Source organism: Electrophorus electricus, chromosome 2 (genome assembly GCF_041902795.1).
Source record: "Electrophorus electricus isolate QZ-2024a chromosome 2, ASM4190279v1, whole genome shotgun sequence".
NCBI lineage: Eukaryota > Metazoa > Chordata > Actinopteri > Gymnotiformes > Gymnotidae > Electrophorus > Electrophorus electricus.
This window is the reverse complement of record NC_137498.1, coordinates 40,364,365-40,379,123: the sequence shown is the minus strand read 5'-3', so window position 1 is coordinate 40,379,123 and position 14,759 is coordinate 40,364,365.

Sequence of the window (14,759 nt, the reverse complement as noted above, 5' to 3'; positions counted from 1 at the left end):
TGCATTGAACGAGGTATACACATGCTTACTTGAAGGATCATCTTGAAAAGTGAATGACACACACACACAAAGACACATGGGTAGTGGAGGTTCATTAGCACTGAATAAATAAATGTTTCTATGAAAGGTGTGAATGAACTTCAAAAAGTCCTGTAGCTTTTGAAACAAATTAAATGCATAAAAAAGGAAGTGAACGTATTTAATGTGTTTTCAGACACATTTGGACATTTATTCATCACAGCTATTGTGATATGTGTATGTGTATGTATTAGGCTTTTATGAATGTAACATGAATACCCCATGTCTGAATATGTTCACAGTCAGGAGTCATTCAAAGAGCTTCATGCATGCATCTGCATTTGTGTGTGTGTGTGTGTGTGATAGTGAGGTGTGGCTTTTTGTTTACAGTATGTGCAAGCTATTTTATATGATTTTGAAATCAACTTCAGAGGATAAGGCGGACATCTTAACATAAAACAACTGTGGCTGCAAACCTCAGAGAATATGACATTTTATAGTGTGTAGTGTTTCAATGAAAGTGCTGGGGGAGAGTTGTGTACAGTGTGTACACAACTATGTTGTGTACACAACTTCTGCAGGATAGTTGTGTACAGTGCACTTACCACAAGCTCTCTCATTATCAGTCTGTTATCATTCATCACGTGACACACAGGCTCTTGCTGAAGGTCAACATGAGGTCATCTCAGTAGAGAGCTTCGATCTCTATAGCATCACGTAGCCCACTAGATTTTGCTCTGTTGGCAGTGTTAGCGTTAGCGTTAGTGTGTGTGTGTGTGTGTGTGTGTGTGTGTGTGTGTGTGTCCTGATGCAGAGTCTGCTGGACGGTAAGAGGCTGAAGGGACCTTTCTCAACCACTTTTAACAAGTGAGTACAGGGCACCAGGCCAAAACCCAGGAGAAGGGGCCAGTGCAGCTTTGTATGTGTGCGCAAGAAAGAGAGGCAGGTGCCTGCAGCACAATGAAGCTTCTGATTGTTCAAACGCCCTATAGAGCAGGGAGATACACAATGCTGTTTTTTAAAGCCTTTCTTCTCCTCCATCCACTAGTTACCAACACAAGCCCTCTGTTTCGGCAGTATACAGAGTGCATTCATTTACTACTACACACATTTCACCTAACAAAGACCTTTGGTGTTAATGATGCATTGAGTAGCACAGAGCAAATCATAGGCCACCTTGAAGTCTTGGCCTCAAGTGTGTCACGGCACAATAAGTTATCATACTCATGAATGTGCAGGAGCAGGCTAAACAGAATCAGCAACAATGACTGAATTTGAAATGCTTGTTACGTCATATTAGGAAAAAAGATTTAAAAAACAATAAAAATAGGCACAATTCATGTAAACATTGCAAGAGCCCCTCAGTTTAATTCAAGCATAACAAACAGAACCGGACCTCATGCAAGGTGTTTGCAATCAAGGGGAAAATTGTGATTTACTCTCCAAGAAACACTAATGGCTTTGATCTGGTGTCCTGCTGAACTAGCACAAAACACAAGCTGTGTTTGGATAATAAAATTACTTTCACATATCACTGCGAACTTCTCTTAAGTTAATACTGGCTTGAAGAAGTCCAGAGCCTTGGCTCTGCTCTCTTTAGGTGGAGGGAACTTTTTAAAATTTTCTCTGTGTTTTTCAGGATTGAGTGCCCAGTATTGGAAATGAACATACTTGTTAAGCTCATGTTCCCAATCAGGTACAGCATCTGAATTGATACACTGTACAAACATCTAAACTGATACTGTACAAACATTTAAGGCATGTGTAACATTTAAGACATGTGGCTAGTGTTGCAGTCTGCAGCTTGAGTTCAGTCTTATACTAGTATTATTTGCTTTTGAATTGCCTTCCTGGGTACCATCTGTTAACACATCTTTAACACCCAGCTACCCAGCAGATGCACATCCTGGGAAATCCTGTTGCCAGAGCAGAACACACCATCTTCACTAAATAGCTACAACTGTCCATCGGCATCAGAGCTCAGAGGATGTGGGTGTTGCTCCTATCATCCCATCAGAAACCAAATGGAACCCTCTCCAGATCCTCAAACCTTCTCTTTCGGTTTCAGCCTTCCCAGATGCCCTGCTCATTCTCTCAGGACTCTTTGGAAATGCTATTAAAATAAAAGTTTTTGGTAAAAAAAAAGGGTTTTGTAATTTTCACGGAGCCTTCCGGGGCTCCTTCTTTTCGTTTTTCTTCTCCATCTTTTTCTCTTTGTCCCTTACTGATATGGAAACCTCACTCATTCCTGATAGAACCTTCTTAGGGGTGGAAACCAGAGAATCTGCTCACCTCCCGCAGGAGCGTGGCAAAAGAGCATCACTGAGAGCAATAATGTGTGAATCTTACACAGCTGAACTGCAGACGGACCATGGCTAAAGAACATCACGGACTGACAGAATGGGAAAACGTTAGAGCGGTTCAGGAGCAATGTTCACGTCAGATCTTTTTCTTCTTCCCAAAAAGCTCTGTGAACATTTAAACCGCTGCTGTAAATGGAACTGTGTGATAATGTATGCCATATCACAAGGTTCTGAGCCTGGGAAATATATATATATATAATTATTATTATTATTATTATTTTTTTTCCGTTTTTTTTTCCGTTTTGCAGCACCAAGCATGACTAATATAACTCCATTAAACTTTACCAGAGATTGATAAATATATGATTACCTCGCGTGGTGCTTTAATTCTTGCACATTACATAGACATAGACATTTGTGAAATGGGATAGAATGAATATTTATGGCCGTACGTTGAGAGAGAATTGCTGTAATGATGCAGGGGCCTGGGGGGTGTATTTCCAGGCTGCTGTTCTGTGCATGTTCAGTGTGGCTAGAGTCGGCTAGAAGAGGGATGTTGTTCACCTCTGCCAGCATTGAATGGGCAGAGGGATCAGAAGCAGGTGCTGCCTGTTTGAGGTGAGGTACTGCTGTTGCCTGGCAATGGGGGGCAGGGAGGGGTGGATGGGAGGGCGGTGAGAGGAGGAGGGGAGGAATGTGAGGTGAGGCACTCTAACCATATAGCCTTGTGTGCTTTGGTGCATTAAAGAGGCTAATATGTCTGGTTTCATTATCAGTATATGTCCTTTTTAAAAAAGCATTTTTTATTGACATTCACTTGCACGTTATGAGGTGTTTCATGGGATTTGTGATTAAGTGATGTGCATTTGTTTAAAAGCAGTTTCTATTTGTGTGTGGCTGTGTGGGACTGTGTTATTGTATTGAGGGTAACTGGTTGTTCCAATTGCTGACTGGAAATGGGCTTTCTATCTCCTATCAGAAACTGAATATATCCTAGTTCCTGTCATCCATGGTGAAAATTCAGCTGGATGGGCATCTCTGTGTGTGCACACAGTGGTTATCTGATTACATAGGCAACTATATGTGTGTGGGGGCTGGGTGTGGGTGTGCATGCATGTGCTTTTAAAATGAGAAAGCACCCCCACATAGCTGTTCACTAACAAATACAAAATAATGTTTTATATCAGGCCCAGCCTGAAATAAACACAGTTATAATCATCCATAATCTAATCTTTCCAAAATAAAACTACACCACCCATTGGAACCCCCCCAAAAAACACAAGCACAAAGCAAAATGTTTCTATCATTAAAGGGAGGTTACACTGGTGATCTTTATCACAGTGACTACAATAAAACAGGACTAATAAGGCTCCTATAAGAGGAGACCCAACAATTATGTTTCTTATGAAAAATCCAGATATTTTTGAAAATAGTGAAATTTAAATTATACATAACCACACACACATACTTACATACAAAGTCTAAGTAGTAAATCCATATTATCAAATTAAACCCCCATAATCAATAGATTTGAGACATTAGTTAAGCATTAAGTTGGGACATTGTCTTAAAATGAATACCTCCCACAAAACCATATACAAATTTTAAAAAATCTATAAAAATATAGTGTATGTAATTCTTATTCTTTCTTCTGTTCTTACTCTTTCACAATTCCTCTAATTCAATATTCATACTGATGATCTTTGACAACTTTGACATGAAATCTTTCTGTAATTGAACTGATGCTTCTTAAAGCTCTTAGATCTAATCATTTCAGCCATGCCTTGGCAACCCTGTAACTGAGTATGGTCATGCCAATAAAGTTTAGTGAATTGAACTGATTTGAGATTAAAACTTTGATGGGTGAAATGCTGCTGAACATATTACCTCCGAAGTTTTAGTATAAATTCATAAATGCGTGTTGAAAGAAGCCTTGTAAAGAAATGTATTCAAACTCACATTTATAACTAAACATGGATTTGTATTGAATTTGCATGACACTTTGATACCATGCAGGGTTTTTCTGTGGGCTTACGTGTTCAGCTAGACATGTCATAGCATGCTCAGCATTAAGAATGGAGACAGAGCTCTATATAGCTGAAAATTCAATAGGTCTAATCCTTCAAAAGCACTTTAAGTTTGTCTTTATAAAAAGGATGGGCTTTTAGAGCATGAGTGTAATAACAAAGAGATCCAGAAGGGGTGTTTGTAAAAGAGGGTTAGAGAGAGAGACAGAGAGAGAGAGAGAGCAAAGTGCTTTAAGCTCAAGAAATAAAATATGCAGCTCTAAAAAAGCTTTAAAAATATATGTTTAAGAAACATAATAAATGAAGTTTATGACTTAAAAGTGTATAAATGAGGAGAAAACATGTGAAAACTTGTGAAAGATGTAAGGCACTGGGCCATGGTGCCAGAACTATGCAGTAAATGCTAGATTAAACAGAACAAAAAACTAAATTTTTCGTACAGGTACTCCTGGAGGCATTTGAACCACATCACATGCAGCTTCTTACCTTCACAACCGGCCCCGCTGCTCTAGAAGAGGAGCCTTGCTTATATAGAGCATGGATATTCATATATCACAGAGATGGAGAGATAGAGTGGAGTAGTAAATGCTGTGTTACTTGCAGCAGCGACAGCAAGAAGTGATTGTGTGATTTCGCTGTCTAGTCAGTCACAGTGAAGCTTAGCTTGGCTCTGATTAACGCGACGTGCAAGCGATTGGCGCTGGCATGTATTTAGAGGAGATTTTACCAGCTGCTTTCTGTGAGGATCATAGAGGCTCCTCATACTGACAGCTGAGGCAGGCTGAAGTTCTGCAGAACCCGCAGACACGTGAGAGCTTACTGTTTCCAACTACTGTCTCCAAATCCTCAGTAAATAGTGCTTCTCTGCAGCAGTGCCTGCATAGCTAGGTGCTTTAGCTCTGAGTCGCAGCCCTGCTTGAGTATCATACTGCTCCATGGTGGGTTTTCAATCAGGGCCTGGTGGACCCTCCTGATCAATACAAAATACCACCCCAGGAGTGCATACTGACTAAAAAGTTCTTGGCAGTAGTTTTGAAATGACTAGTGTGGCAGCATTGACTTTCCAAGTGCTTAGCTGATTCTGCTCTATTTCCTTCAGAGGCTTTGTGCTACTGGGTACTCATCAGCGGTTGTATCTATCCTCACCGATATGCCAGGAGATGGTGGAAGCAGGTCTGCAGCAAACACTTCAGGAGGAAAGTGAGGAACTTTTCCCATTCCTGCTCTCCCTCTCTCTCTCTTCTTCTCTCTCCCTCATTCTCTGTAAGTCTCTCTTTCTCTCTGTGCATGTGTGTTTATTTTCGTACATTTTTAGGGAAAAAAGTGTCTTGATTATGTAGCAAAGGTGAATAAAAACAGGGAATTCACATTGTCAAGAAGTGCAAAATGGTTCTGATAAAGTGTATGAAAGCAATGTTTCATCTTAAAAAATATTGGAATGATACAATGTTTCTTTTTGCTTACTAAGGTTAAGTACTGAGGTAGGTTATTTGGAAAATTCATATTATACATAAAAACAAATGTGTGTGTGTGTGTGTGTGTGTGTGTGTGTGTGTGTGTGTGTGTGTGTGTGTGTGTGTTTGTAACCAGGACAGGAGAAGCTATAGGAGAGAAAGGGACAGAGAGAGAGTAAGAGAGCAAGAGTGTTTGTGTGTGTGAGAGAGAGAGAGAGAGAGAGAGAGAGAGAGAGAGAGAGAGAGAGAGAGAGAGAGAGAAACACCGAGGAGGGTGATGTCATACTGCAGTGAAGCTGGGACAGCTGTAGAGGACCGTGAGAGGTGTTATGGGAGCGGAACTCAGAGGGGGAAAGGGGAGGTCTTGAAGCACCCTGCTCTCTGATGGAGCTGGAGCGCTCGCTAAAGACAGTGGCCGTGTGTGGCTGTGCCGGACTACTCGCCCCATGGCATGGAGAACAGTAATTACCTAATAATGATGGGTAGTGAAGCCTGCGTCCACAGCTCATGGCCATTAGCACAGGCTGCTTTGTAAAGGGAGTTAAAAGCACCACAATTTGTGGGCAGCTGAAAATAGCCAGTGATCGCCTATGTCAGACAGACCGGCGAAGCTACAGATGATGCTAGCTGTGAGAGCCAAAACTGAAATGATTGCTGAAGATATATTAGAGCGCAAAGCGATCAAGACACTTGGCTACTCACTAGCCATTTGACATGAAAATGGGACACATATGTATGACCAGAAGCATTGCTGTGGGCTATCCCTGACCAACAGCAGTGAGACTGAGAGGGTGGATAGGCTCTAAGGCCCGAACACGAAACACAACACAATAAAGAACCCAAGAACTTACAGGCTACATTAGTAGGCTATTTCCAAAAAGATCAGCGTCTTATAAGAACAAATGGGTATAAAAGGCTAGTTTTGGAGGGCAAAGGCAGACAGCTGGTGTGTTGGCATTTCATTTCAAATGGTGTTTGCGTTTCAAAAACACAGTTCCCATTATAAACAAACGTCACTTCAAAGAGCGATTCTAATTCACAGAGAAGCTGCAGGCACTTTCATCTCCTAAGCTCATCACTGAACAGAGTGGTGGAGGTGGAGGATGAGCTCACGTCTCTCATCTAAAGACTCCAATGGAGAAAGGAGGCTTATTTGATTCAAAAGAATCTCTTTACTCCTTTTCAAGCATAAAATATGCTGATTAAGTGAGCAAACATCAGAAACTTCAAAACCCCGGGTAAACTTTGCTTACAGTTTTGAAAACAAGATTCTAAACCATCATTAAAAAACTGTGGTTTATTAAATGGTGGATGCAAGACAAGAGAAACTCCTGTGTTCAGGTAATAGTACTGGTAAGTTGCAAAATTATTTATATTCATATGGAAAAAAGTGTCATTTGATAATAAAAAAATACAACTGCAGGAAATTCTAGCCACATGAGAAGATGCTTCACATCGATTCTATGCTCTTGGTGAACTTCAGAAAGTTTGAAATATGTCTAATGTTAGAGTTAGACACGGAGCATATTGTATCAGGCAAAAATATGTGGTGGCGTGAGTTATGTCATTGACATATCCTGTACATTCTCCCTGTAGGTGCCTGCTCTCAGGAGGAGTGTGAACTACAACGCCTGCCAAGTCGCCAGAAGTCAAGTCACACGGAAATAATTCCATACTGCTCTTCATGCAGCGCTAACCACCGTTGCCATGGTATCTCTGCCACTCATCTTCCTGTGTGCCCCCTCCCCATGCTGGGATAGAATAAAGCATTGAAATGATTCTTAATGTGCACTCAAGCAGAAAGCACCTAATTAGTCAGGATGTCAGTTTTAGATATGTGTAATTCCCATGTTTTAGATATCATTACATCAGCAGCGCAAAAGTGCACGTTTATGCTATCACATTCAGGCACATGTATGTGCCTACAGTTGTGTGCACACACACATACACACAATTTCTATGGATTTAAAGGAGAGTACCCTACTTTAAATGTATTCAGAATAGATGAGCATTTGAAATGTTCACATTCCGGTGCACATTGGGGATACATGCCTAATGTTTTCAAATAGTCCCAATCCGACACAGACAAGCGTTTCTGAAAAGCCCCTCCTGCAGACTTACAAAACTATACATTTAAAGCAGTTCAATTCTCCAGCAATACAGCAGATGAAAGGGAGAGCTTATTAAAAGTGACGGGGAGTCCACTGCCCTCAACCAGTGTGTGCGCACTCTGTGCGGGTCTGCAGGCTTCTGGGGCTCACGTGTTATGGACCTGCAGAAATAAACAAGGCTGACCTGCAACTTCAAAAGAGGGAATGTATGCATGAAACAGTTTATTTTCTCTGGGGTTGGGGGCTAGTTAGAGTAGATTTGACCCCCACAGCAGGATGTAGAATATGCTCATAGACTATGCCTCTGGCCCATTTCAAAACAGTCTTGCAGAAGTCTCCCATACAGTCTTATCTAAAGACTGGGCTTTGGTGACTGAGGTTAAGTGGCCTGACAACTCTGTTCTAGCTCTTCTTCCTGCTTTGAATTGTAGTCAGAGGAGCCAATTCTTTATTGTTATTTACATGGCACTGATTGATTTAACTGGTTCCAAAAGGTGAGCTCATTTGAGATCTGTGGTGTCATGCTGCTCAGTATGAACATTCTAACAGCATCCCTAAAGCTTTTAAAAAAACATGCATAAGAGTTGTGGTCAGGGCTTGGTGTTACACTGAATGCTGTCTGAGAGGGTAAAGCAGGTCTTCAATTATTTGTATTCACACACACCCACACACACACACACACACACACACACACACACACATGCATATTTTGAAAGATGTACAGAGGTATGCAGGATGTACATGTGCATAACAAACAAAATATTAATTATGAGAAAGAGAGTATCACTCAGAGTAACCAGATGGGGATTTTTAATTGTATTTTCTTTGAAAAAATATGTAAGCTTAATTATCTACAAATTTAATTATATGTCATTTTGAAACCACATTAGCATAGAAATAAGACTTCATGCTGTTTTGTTCATACGTGAAATCTGGTCAAAAGGAATATAAAATACTTGCTTTTCATCTCAACAAGCTACCTCCCACTGGATTGTGATTCCGGTACCTAATAATCCCCAAACAGTAATTAGTGCCCTAAGAATTCAATAGATTGTATGACTGAATAGATTGAATAGAATCCATAATAATTTATAATTGAATGCTGGAGTTGACTTTTCATGAAGGTAAATTGTGTTTAAAGGTGACAGTTGTGTGAGGTAGAAATGTCTGATAGATTAGATGTTCACTTCTTCCTTCCTGCAGTTCCCTTATCACTGTTGGACCAGTCTGCCAACCTAACTCTGTAATCCTCCCTTTGTGCCCTCTCTCTCTCTCTCTCTCTCTCTCTCTCTCTCTCTCTCGCTCTCTCTCTCTCACACACACACACACACATACACACACACACACACACGCGCTTGTGCCCTTTCTCATTCTATGAATCCTTTCTCGTTAAAAGATCTCTGCATCTGCCTTTGCTCTCTTCTCTCGTTCTCCTCCTTGTGCTAAGATATGTCTCCTCTTTTCCATTTCATATCTCTCTCACTCGCTTTTTCAGCCATCCCTCCTCCCACTTGCTCCCTCTTTCCAGTGCCACCTCAATCATCTTATCCCCACAGCCTCAGGCTGGCCCATATCACAGGGGATGGAGAGCAATTTGTTGCATTTTCACTCTCTGGCCGGCTCTGGTGGAGGAACTCCCGCTTCCGGACAGCCAGCCTGTCTGGGAGGGGATTAGCCCAGTATGATTACTCGACTCGGGGGCCAACTAGTTAACCAGACACAGGCATACACATTCACATCCACAGACCTACACAGACACACACAGCCACAAACCCACATCCACCCACAGAGACACGCAGGACAGGTGCTTGTCTCATTTTTCTGGCAGTCATTTAGGGTGTTAAAACATCCATTTCAAGGGTTTCTCCTGAAAAATGTAGGGATATAAATGGCACACATTATAAGGCACTAAAGGCACATATTATAATACACTAATTACACATATTAAGGCACAAAATATAGAAACATACAGTGCAATCCATAAATCATTTTGCTGTTGTTTTGACTATGGACTCCTGCCTACCACATTTAAAAACAACGACGGAGGTCAGCTTTTAAATCTATATTTTTTAAGAATCACCTACTCACCACATGAATATAATTAGCTTTAATGCTTGGTTGTATACCCAAGTCTACGATGTCTACAAGCTTCAGATATGACCATACGTGTTGTGTTTTACCTGGTGCTTCTCTGCTAGGTCTATAACGTGTCTATCTCCTGGTTGTATTGGGGGGGCTTCTTTTCTGTAGGGCTTAGTAAGCAAAATGAATGTGAGTGACTGATGTGACCAATCAATAATACCTCTGCTTTTTGTACTCAATAACTCCTCAACTGCCTTTGTAGTACTGTACTGCTCCAAAATGAAGCTTTTGTCTCTGTGGAAAGTTCCATACATGCCCTTGACGCCATGTTCACTGATGAGACGGTGTGCTTCAGATCTTCACAGAGCTCCTTTCCCACCAAACGTTCCTCATTCCCCTGGTATGTGTTAATCTTTGTCTCACTGTCTATAAGACTTTATTCCAGAATTCACCAGAATTTTAAATGTACTTTTTTTTTTTTTTTTTTTTTTTACATTAACCTGGTCTTCATCTTATGATAAACCCCTGACATCATGTTAGCATTTTATTCTCTTTACTTTATTCTCAGATTACATGTTGCATACAAATAATATTCATTGTTTAGGTTTCCCGTATCACATCATGTATATTATTTTTGACCTTGACCATGTGTATTATTCTTAATGCTCATATTCTTCCATCACCTTCCACAGCATCCTTATGCCTGCTTGTTTTATTTTGGTAAGCTCTTGTGTATTCTTGTACCTTAACCATGTACCAACCAGATGATTCTGCAACAATGAATGCTTTAGTGCTGCATCTGTAGAGACCATATGTGGACTTTTAGCATTGGTATGTTAGAATAACATTGGTATACTTCCCCCACAAATCTTTTCATGTTACTCATGTTACTCATATATGACCATGTTTAAACAATTCAAAATAATTAATGAGAAAAATTCTAAAGATCTACTTACATCTTTTCTTTTTCATCAGTTTAATGGTCAACTCATATCTCCAACACTTCCTTGGGCCTCCTGATGAGAAACAACAGCGACATACTTCAGAATCAAATCAAACCTTAGAATTAAGTGCAGACTTTATGTTGGTCTCTTGTGCAATAACTGTTGATTTAACAACACACAGCTCACCAGCAACCAATTAAAGAACCAACTGGGCAATTTCTTATGGGGTCTTGGATGGAGGTGGTGGGAGCATTGTATGAAAAGGGTCAGGCTTCCTTCAGGGTTTGCCCAATACAGCTGTAAATATCCTGAAATAAAAGCTGATATTTTTCAGTTTAACCTCATGACTGTTGTTTCAATTCAAATGCAGTGAGTTCAAGTACAGAGTCAAAGCAAGCCAGACTGTGTAGCCGTCCAGTTCTGTCCAGTGTTCTGTGAGACAATGGAAGGTGTCCTGGGTTAATTATCGATGCCTATGGCAATACAGACTCCATCACGTTTCTCTCTCACTCCCTGTGAGGATTTAGCATCAACCTGAATCACTCCTCCACCACAACACCCTATAAAAAGAGGAGAACAGACCCCTCGTCAGCCTTGCCTTGTCTGGCTTCTCTCTCTCACTGTCTGTGTGACAATGCATAGCAGACATTGTATACAATACAGAGCAGAGATACTGAAGATTGAATCATAGTCTGAATATGCCACCCTCTTTGGCTCCACCCTCATTGACCTCTTTAACCTAATTAATGAATGCTGAATATTCTACTTCCTGCAGGCATGTATAATTCTCAAGGAGGGCCCCATGTTAACAGTGATCTTACTCTTGGTATTTAAGTGAAAACAGCAGTAAAAGCTAAGCTAATATTCAGCCTCAGTGTCTACTCTTTAACACGTTGTCCCAGGGGCTTTACAAGGGGCAAAAAGGAAGCCAACAGAGAGAAGAGAAAAAGTGTTGGGAAAATAAGTTAGTGAAGCATGAAATCAAACCCACCCCCCTCTGTAATTTAGCTTCGGGACTGGGTTCACAGGCAATGGTTTCAATCCCCCCAGGTTCTCCTTTAATACACTATTTTAAAGTCATGCCCCTGTGCCTTATTTATCTTCAATTGTGTCTTATGCAGTCCAATATTTCCCAGTGCCGAATGCATTTACCCTCCCTTGGCTTGTTGATCTGGTGAGTCGCTATCTCCCTTCTCTTGTTGTCTCTCTCTCTCTCTCTCTCTCTCTCTCTCTCTCTCTCTCTCTCTCTCTCTCTCTCTCCTTCTTTCTTAGCCAGACGGATTGATTTTTGTTTTGCTAGGTGGCGTGATGCGGGGCAGCAGACTGAGTCGATGTGATTACATCGGTACCCTCTCTCCTGAGGTTTTCACCCTGGTCTCCAGCAGGAGGGCAGTGTCAGCCATGGGCCTTTCCTGGTCCATGGGTCAGTAAGTGCTCCTTGCCTGCTCCTCCTCTTCCAGTCAGTGGACAGGAGACTGTTTGGACACTCGGGAGGTCAGGTAAACAGATCACTTCTATAATCCACCAGAACATGCTTATGACACGGCAGAGTATTGGCCAGAATTATATCTCCAGACATGATAGGACAGAGGAAAATACATGTGCACTCTGGGAGCAGAGACTAGGAGAAAAGAATCAAATGATTCTTTGCATATGTTGTCAGTAGAAATGTTGGAAAATGTAAGTTAATCTAAGTCATTTTACTGGTAAAATGTAATTTGCCTCCCCACTGGGTGTAACTTCTCCAGACTGGTTTATTCTGCTTACTGTGAGCTGTGTTAGGAAAATTGTAGATAATGTGTATTCATGGTGAGCAAGCAAAGTTCAGTCTTGTGTCTTTTTAAAAAGACACAAAAGAAAGATGAGATAATTGCTGTCTTCAGCACTTGCCTATATATGTCTACTCTGCCAGTTCTGGTTAATTAACCTGTACGTGCCATGAAATGGCGTCAGTTGTTACAGAAGAAAGTTAAATGCCACAACAGCAAGACAATCGTGTGTTACGGTCCAAACCTAAAGTTGTTTTTGTCTGCTTGTGGTAATTGGACAATTTGTCATCCTCACTGTACTGATATCTCTGAGACATAAAGCTTCCTTTCTTGGTTCCCGGACTTAGCCATGCCATCACAAAATGAAGCTCTAACTGGGCTGCTGTCCAGCAGTGTGTGGGGTCTGAGCAGCTCTGGGAGTACGCCAGACAGGCTGTGCTCATGTTTCCAAGGCCTGCGTCAGAGGAGGGCTGTGCAGGCTCGCCTCTGAGCGTCCCGTCACCAGCCAAAGTGCTCTTCACACTCCACGGCGCAGGCTGCAGCTCCTGCTTCATAAAGGTGATAAGAAGGGACAGTAAACAATATGAGGCCGCCTACCCTCAGAGCCCCCAGCCCACTATAAACTCACCTCTCCCACACCTCATCGCTCCTCTAGTGCAGTAAAGCTTTACAGAAGCTCCACCCAGCAGCTGCTCGCCGTAAAGCGTGCAGGTTCAGGATCTGAATTGGGGGTTGAGGGGGTGGGGCTCTTCATTTCACGGGACCCCCTATTGGGATGATACAGAAACCTGGCAGGTGGTTTGACGCTGCACAGTCTGTCCTTCTAATGCCATGGCAATAGGGACAAATACCTGAATTACCATTAATAGCGGCTTGGATGACAGTCAATCAATATTCATGATGCAAATAATCTATCAGACCTTTTACTATGTGTCACCAGTCTCTCTCTTTCAAAGTAGAATGGTCAATAGTCCAATATTCCTAACTGTTTGGGTGTAAGGGATTTGCTTCATTGATTTTAATTTGTAATTATCCTAATGTGTGTATCTAAGTGAGGTAAGAGAAAACCCGATCGGTCATATATTTATTAGCCCTTCCTTTTTTCTCCTCTACACAGAGGTCCTGTTTATCAGAACAACTCACAGTGTCTTAGTCCAGCATTCGTACCATGCAGACTGGAAATTATGCCACCAGAGACACACAATCACAACAGCCGTGTGTGTGTGAGATACATCAGAGCCCTGACCCAGCTGCTGGGACCAGTCAGATTAACCATTCATTCCAGCCATTCTAACACAGCTGCTCACACAGTGCTCTGGAAGCAGGAGTCAGGGCCTGCTGGGTCAGGGAGAGCGCTGTCTCTCAGAGCAGCATGACATGTGCTGGACTGGGACACAAAGGTTGTGTTTGGCCATGGTGAAAATGGACCCTCCTGCAGTTTTACGAGAGAGGTCTACTGCTCACTCCGCACATCGGCTCACTCAGCTCACTCCTATTTCACATTAATGCAAATGCCCAGCACTAATACACCAAGCCTGTAAACTCCATATTTGATTTGATTAATACATTTGGAGGAATTTAATCCTTGTGTAAAGGCTACCGAGAGAGAGCTCAAATATTCCTTTCCATGCTTCACAGTTCCCAATAAAATTCAAATTGAAATCATGTGTTTTTTTCCCTCTTGAACTCATCAGCCACCGAAAATTACTAGAAGCTGACAAAGAGTATTTAAATTCTAATTATTTTAAGCATACATGGCAAAGAAGAAGGTAAACAACCAAAATTTCCCTCAAGCCACAGTCTTTATTTTGTGCAAAACCTGATAGGAAGTGATTTGGTAAACAGAGAGCATAATTACCAAGGAAGAATGTATCTCTCATGATACTGATTTTTTTGTAGATGAGAACGTCTCCAGTGCTATTTGAATATCAGCTTTTTTGTATGTGTGTGCATGACTGCTTGTAGTTGGGTGCAAACAAAATATAGAACATGAGGATCCAGAAGAGGGAAATCAGGTTCACTGGTGTTTCTGAATACATTCCACATTTCAA